The sequence below is a fragment of the Salvelinus namaycush genome, chromosome 13, assembly GCF_016432855.1.
Source record: "Salvelinus namaycush isolate Seneca chromosome 13, SaNama_1.0, whole genome shotgun sequence".
NCBI lineage: Eukaryota > Metazoa > Chordata > Actinopteri > Salmoniformes > Salmonidae > Salvelinus > Salvelinus namaycush.
In genome coordinates, this window is record NC_052319.1 from 12,946,800 (window position 1) to 12,953,108 (window position 6,309).

At 41.3% G+C, this 6,309-nt stretch overlaps 1 pseudogene; it reads left to right on the forward strand.

Annotated features, from left to right (window-relative positions):
- Positions 1 to 1,871: 1,871 nt before the first annotated feature.
- Positions 1,872 to 5,564, forward strand: LOC120057780 (annotated as a pseudogene).
- Positions 5,565 to 6,309: the final 745 nt, after the last annotated feature.

Here is a 6,309-nt window from a genome sequence, read left to right on the forward strand (position 1 = left end):
ACACTCGCATTAACATCTGCTAACCATGTGTATGTGACCAATAAAATTTGATTTGATTGGATTTGATAATGAGGTGCGATTTCGCCTGGCATAGAAAATGTGCTCTCTCCTCAGGATACTGCTGTTCAGAGGAGCTAGCCAACAATACAGCTAACACAATCACTTTAAATTGAAGCTGGAAATACTGCAAACTAGCTGCACTTTGTTTCTTTTGACTTTTTTTCAATTTACCTTTTTTTGTATATATTCATAAAAATGATGCCAGCTGATTCATGATTTAGACTGGCTGAGAAACACTGCCTGTCTGTCTCGTTCCGACTCCCGACACCTTCATTATTACTCTGGGACAGCTGGAGTTGAATATTGAAACAATGTTGCAAATGTCGGAGAGACAGACAGCAAGGTTAATACAAATCTCCGCTGTTGAAAACTAAATGTTAGTCTAAAAGAAATGTGAGATTATGTCTAGATGCTTTTTATAGTGGAGAAGCTTATAAATTGCCTGGCTGGGCTGATGAGGTAGTGGATTGCGCAGTCAGATGGAACAGAGAAAATTGGCATTTTAATGTCAGACTAGACACTGGCTGGAATGCGGTTTTAACCAATCAGCATTCAGGATTAGACCCACCCATTGTATAATACTGTAATGAACTCACATAATTTCTGTCACAAACTCCAAACAGTTGTCACTAGTCGGATATTAATTTCCCACAGAGCAAATAATTACTGTACTTACAGCCTTCATATAAATACATTTTATCAGATTCTGCAGCTTCAAAGGAGCCAATGAGAATGTGTGACATGTTCTGGTGAGTGAATTTTTATCAGGTTTTTGCTTTGGTGGACCTTATTTATTTAATTGACATGTCAATAAAACTCATGAATGTCAAATTATGTTGTGTTCTACTTATAGCCCTGGCTTTCCTGAAAATAAAAATGGTAAAACAATTAATTGTGAGGCTAAATATGAGGGCTTGATGATAAATGAAAGTCAGATAAATGAAAAGCTGTTTTTTTGCTGGGGTCTCAGGACTGATAGGGTTAATCTGTTTGTGCAAGCGAAGTTCCTTACAGTTTACCTCAGCCTCCTCCACTCCTGTTCTAAAATGATAGCAATATGCCATACTCCTTCCAGTGATTGTATTAGACAGCACCATCCAGCACCTATGGCATCAACAAAGATGTTGTTGTTTTCATTTACAATGTTTGGTTGTTGCCCCAATGGACAAAGGCACTGATAGTTTGTTGAGGAAAACACATTACATTTATGTCGTCTATCATCCAATTGTTCAACATTAAATTCCTTTTTCATCATACGTAAAGCCTGGAACACGATGGATTACGTGAGACAGATTAATAAGGCTCCTGTGTGTGATGATTCCCCAATCATGAGCTAGACACCATAGCATACACTGCTTTCATCAGCTCCACTCTCATTCTAAAACATATCAAATAACCAATTCAGGGTCATTTAACCTTCTATTACCCTTAACATTAACCGTTTTTAAAGGGACCTTAAGTATCCTTAAAATAAGAGCATATAAAATTGCATAAATGCATAGCACAGATTCTAAACCCCGAGTCACAATATCGCGAGACTTCCGGGAACGCTTGCGAAACAGACCAAGACCAGGCCGGGGATTGGGTAGTCAATTAGAGAAAAAAATATATATAAAAAACACACTGAACACATATGGTAGAGGAAAGATACAAGGTTTTAGTATTTTTTAAATATTTTAGATGATGCCAGAAACGCTCTCTTACAGTGTACCGGAAGGGTGGCTATGTAGGCAATCTTGATTTTAGCATCATCCCGGAACCGGCGGAAAGTGTTAGCTACTGTGTCTAGCCAGCTACACTGATTTATTCACCAGAATAATATCCAGGGTTTGAGGAGACATGGGGGGTGCACAGAGCATCGAAATACCTGGAGGAGGATCCGAAGGTTATCACGTCCTCAGAGTATGGATCTTTAGTAGCATGCTAAACCACGAGCTGTAACTGGGCTAGTTGATGATGGGAACGTAACACATAAATACTTGTCATGAGTGTGAATGACGATAATGTTGTTGCAGTCATCAGGTTGTTGTAGAATGTCAGTGTGTAATTTATGTGCTCCATGTGAGTAATTCACCACGTTTGTCGTTCAGAAAAAAACGGTGTAGTCTAACCAATTAAACAGAGCAATGTCTGACGAGTGAAATTGTGCAAGCTGTTTTGGATAGCTAGTTAGTTAGTTAACTAGTACCAGGTCGTCACTTGACTCGAGCAACGGGTCTGTCAATGTGCATGACGGGGGTGGGATGTCGTTTCAATTCAGAACACATTTGCAAAGGGCATTGCACCTGTGTGTTCGCTGTAAAAGTGTGGTCTTTGAATTTTTAAAGGCAATATGAATATCATGTTATTTATGCCATGCGCAAAAATCCTGTCTCAATTTGCAGGTGCAAGAGAATTCCCCTGGGCATCGTGCAGGATTGGAACCATTCTTTGACTTTATTATTTCCATCAGTGACACAAGATTGGTAAACTGTCATTTCTCAAATTATCTACATCCTGAAGCTGTCAGATCCCATTGCAGCTCAACTATATTCAAAGCCATGGTTACAAGACAACCTATAGGTGGACTAACTTTGTTTACAGGTGATGTTAATTAAAGTGCATCATCTGTACATTTTTGTCAGAACAAAGATGATGACACATTAAAAGACTTGCTGAAGGTGAATGTGGAGAAACCCATCAAGATGCTGGTATACAGCAGCAAGACGATTGAGCTGAGGGAGGCAACAGTCACACCCAACAACATATGGGGAGGTCAGGGGCTGCTGGGTGTCAGCATCCGATTCTGCAGCTTTGAAGGAGCCAATGAGAATGTGTGGCATGTTCTGGTGAGTGAATCGCCTTAGCATTTAGAGCTGCACATATGAATAAATGGAAAACTGGAAATTTGTTGATGTGAAGACTTGGAGTGACCCGATATACAGTGCTGTGAAAATGTATTTGCCTTAATAATTTCTCTATTTTTGCAAACATTTTTAAGCTCGTTTTTAAGTTCGGCCACAACATCTCAATTGGGATAAGGTCTGGACTTTGACTAGGCCATTTCAAATTTGTTGCTTTTTATTCATTTTCATGTAGACTTGAGTGTGTGTTTTGGATCATTGTCTTGCTGTATGACCCAGCTGCCCTTCAGCTCACAGATGAATAGCTGATATTCTCCTGTAGAATTCTCTGATACAGAGCAAAATTCATGGTTCCTTCTATTAAGGCAAGTCGTCCAGGTCCTGAGGCAGCAAAGCATCCCCAAACCATCACACTACCACCACCATGCTTGACCATTGCTATGAGGTTCTTACTGTGGAATGCAGTGTTTTGTTTTCGGCAGGCATAATTGGACCCATGTCGTCCAAAAAGTTGACTGAAGTTTGCCAAAAAGCACAAGGAAGCACCTGGATGGTTCAAGACTCTTGGAAGAATGTTCTATGAACAGATGATTCAAAAGTATACCTTTTTGGACAACAAATTTGAAGTTTTGGAATGGCCTAGTCAAAATCCAGACCTAATCTCAATTGAGATGTGGCAGAACTTGAAACGATCAGTTCATGCTTGAAAACCCACGAATGTCGCTTAGTTAAAGCAGTTCTGCATGCAAGAGTGGGCTAAAATTCCTCCACAGTGATGTGAGAGACTGATCAACAACTACAGGAAGTATTTGGTTGTAGTCATTGCAGTTTAAGGTGGCACAACCAGTTATTGAGTGTAAGGGGGCAATTACTTTTTCACAGAGGCATTGGGTGTTGCACTTTGTTTATGAAATAAATGAAGTATGTCATTGTTGTTATTTTTTTACTCAGGTTCCCTTGATCTAATATTAGGTTTTGGTTGAAGATCTGATAACACACAGTATCAAAATATGCGAAAGTAGAGAAAATTAGAAAGGGGACAAATACTTTTTCACGGTACACTGTGTTTACAATTTCGGTCTGTATTCTATTTCTTGTCCCTAGGAAGTGGAGCCAAACTCTCCTGCAGCCATGGCTGGTTTGAGACCACACACTGACTACATCATAGGTGCAGACACTGTCATGAACGAGGTGTGTGGGATGCCTTTCTTAGGTGTCATTTCAATGATGTTTTCCCTACACTAAGCTGTTAATGTAGTGTTTGACTATGGTTTTTGTCTGGACTTTTCCCCACAGTCTGAGGATCTCTTCTCCCTCATTGAGACGCATGAAGGGAAAGGGCTTAAGTTGTATGTGTATAACACTGACACGGACAACTGTCGGGATGTGGTTATCATTCCAAACTTTGAATGGGGTGGAGAGGGCAGGTATGGCATTGACGTTTTGTTAATTCATTTAGCTGAAATGCCTATAGGCTGGCCCATAGCACACATACTCTCTGTGCCCTTCTTCAGCCTAGGCTGTGGGATTGGCTATGGCTACCTGCACAGGATACCCACACATACATTTGAAGAGGGTAAGAACATCAGTTTCCCTGGACATATTCCAAGTGAACCAGTTTCCCCACTTAAGGATGGCTTCACAGAGGTAAGATTTTTTTTTGTAAATGACCTACTTCTTTTCACTCCCAATATCTGCCAGTCACGTGAAGGAATGAGAATATTCTACAGCACTGGGTGTTGATCCCAGTTTTCATTTGTTCCTCAGGTACAGCTCTCTGCTGTCAGTTCTCAATCTGCAGTGCCTTCTGCTCCAACTGGGTTGGAACAAAATCTCTTTGACCTGTCAGTTAGCTCAGCTCCTCTCACTGTCCCGAGCACTCTTCAAACGGGTATGCTAGGTATCACTACTTTTCATTGAGATGCATATTGCTTACAGACTTGATATTACCAAGTAAGAGATGAGTTATTAACAATGGATTGTATCTTTGTCCAAGGAGTACCTACTGTGCCAATGTTGCCTAGCCAAGTCAGCCTCCTGCTAAGCACTATACCTCCAGTCATCCCTGCTACCACATTACCAGGTCATTGTTGGACACGGTTCTAGTTTGGGAACAATATGATGCATGTATTATGTTTATGTGGCTTGGTGTATTTCATTGTGTTCATATGTCCTGCACAGGTCTAATGTCGTTACCCGGAGGCCTACCTCCCCTTTACAAACTGGCAAATTTAAATGTCACTTTACCAGACTTGGGCACTGTGTCATTACCAGGTATTGGAGGGATGCCACCAGCAGGTAATGTTTTCAAGATTCTTTGATGGTTTTTAAGATGTAGTTTTATGGATATTTGTATACTACTGTTAGTAATATTCCTGTATTGCTGTAACTTTCCACCTGTCTCCTCAGGTTTCCCTCCATTGGCCCCTCTTCCTCCCCATGCTCAACTCCCAGCTGCCTCTGGTCCCAGGAGTAACTCTGCCTCCATTTGAGTTCACTCTCCCACCTAGCTCCGCAAGCGGCAATCTCCTATGAGCAGACACCCTCATCCTGGACGCAACATCCTCCTCCAGAGCCCCAGTGGTCAGTGACACATTGACAGAAACACTCCTCCCTACACCAGCGGCTTCCTCTGAACCTAGAGAAGCACCAGTGACTTGACTCCTCCTAGCAGAGAACCATTTACCGACAAGATCTACTGTATTTAAAACTCAACAAGGAAAGAAACACTCCGTTGTACTCCTGAAACTATGGCGGCATCCCCTATTATCCACCCTTTTCCAGAAGTGTGTATATATTTGCACATTTCTTGTTATGGATTTACAAGCATTGGATTGGTGTAATCATTGGCTGGAGAAGTTTCCACCATTGTTAAATCCATGATGGGGAGTGTAGACTCTGGAAAAAGGGTGGAGAATCGGGATGCAGCCTTGGTGGCTGAAACAACAGCAAGGGTCTTCGGAAGAACGATGGGCGGTCAGAAATGTGAGAATTATTATGTGAGAGATCTGCTTTAGCCTGTTGTAATGCAGAATCATGTCTTTATTTTTGCTGTATAAAAAAGTACTAAAACATATGAGTTAAAGTGTGTAATTGAGACATCCCTTTCTTGAATAAATTGATTTATTTTTCTCGTCTGCAGAATTGACTTCTCATACTTCCACCTCAGTTCTGTAGTTCTTGGGTTGGTGTAAAAATGGTGCTTTACTGCTGAAAACCACAGGGTGTCAGTGTAGGAATGGGAATACTCATCCTGTCTTCTATCCTCAACCCATCATAAGAAAGCCAGAGGTACCGCCCCGCTGACCTTCTCCAGTGGGTTTTGAGGAGAGAGGATGCAGTTGAGATTTTCCCACAATGTACCTTGAGCAGATTCCTTTGCAATGGGATAGATTCATTTTGCACT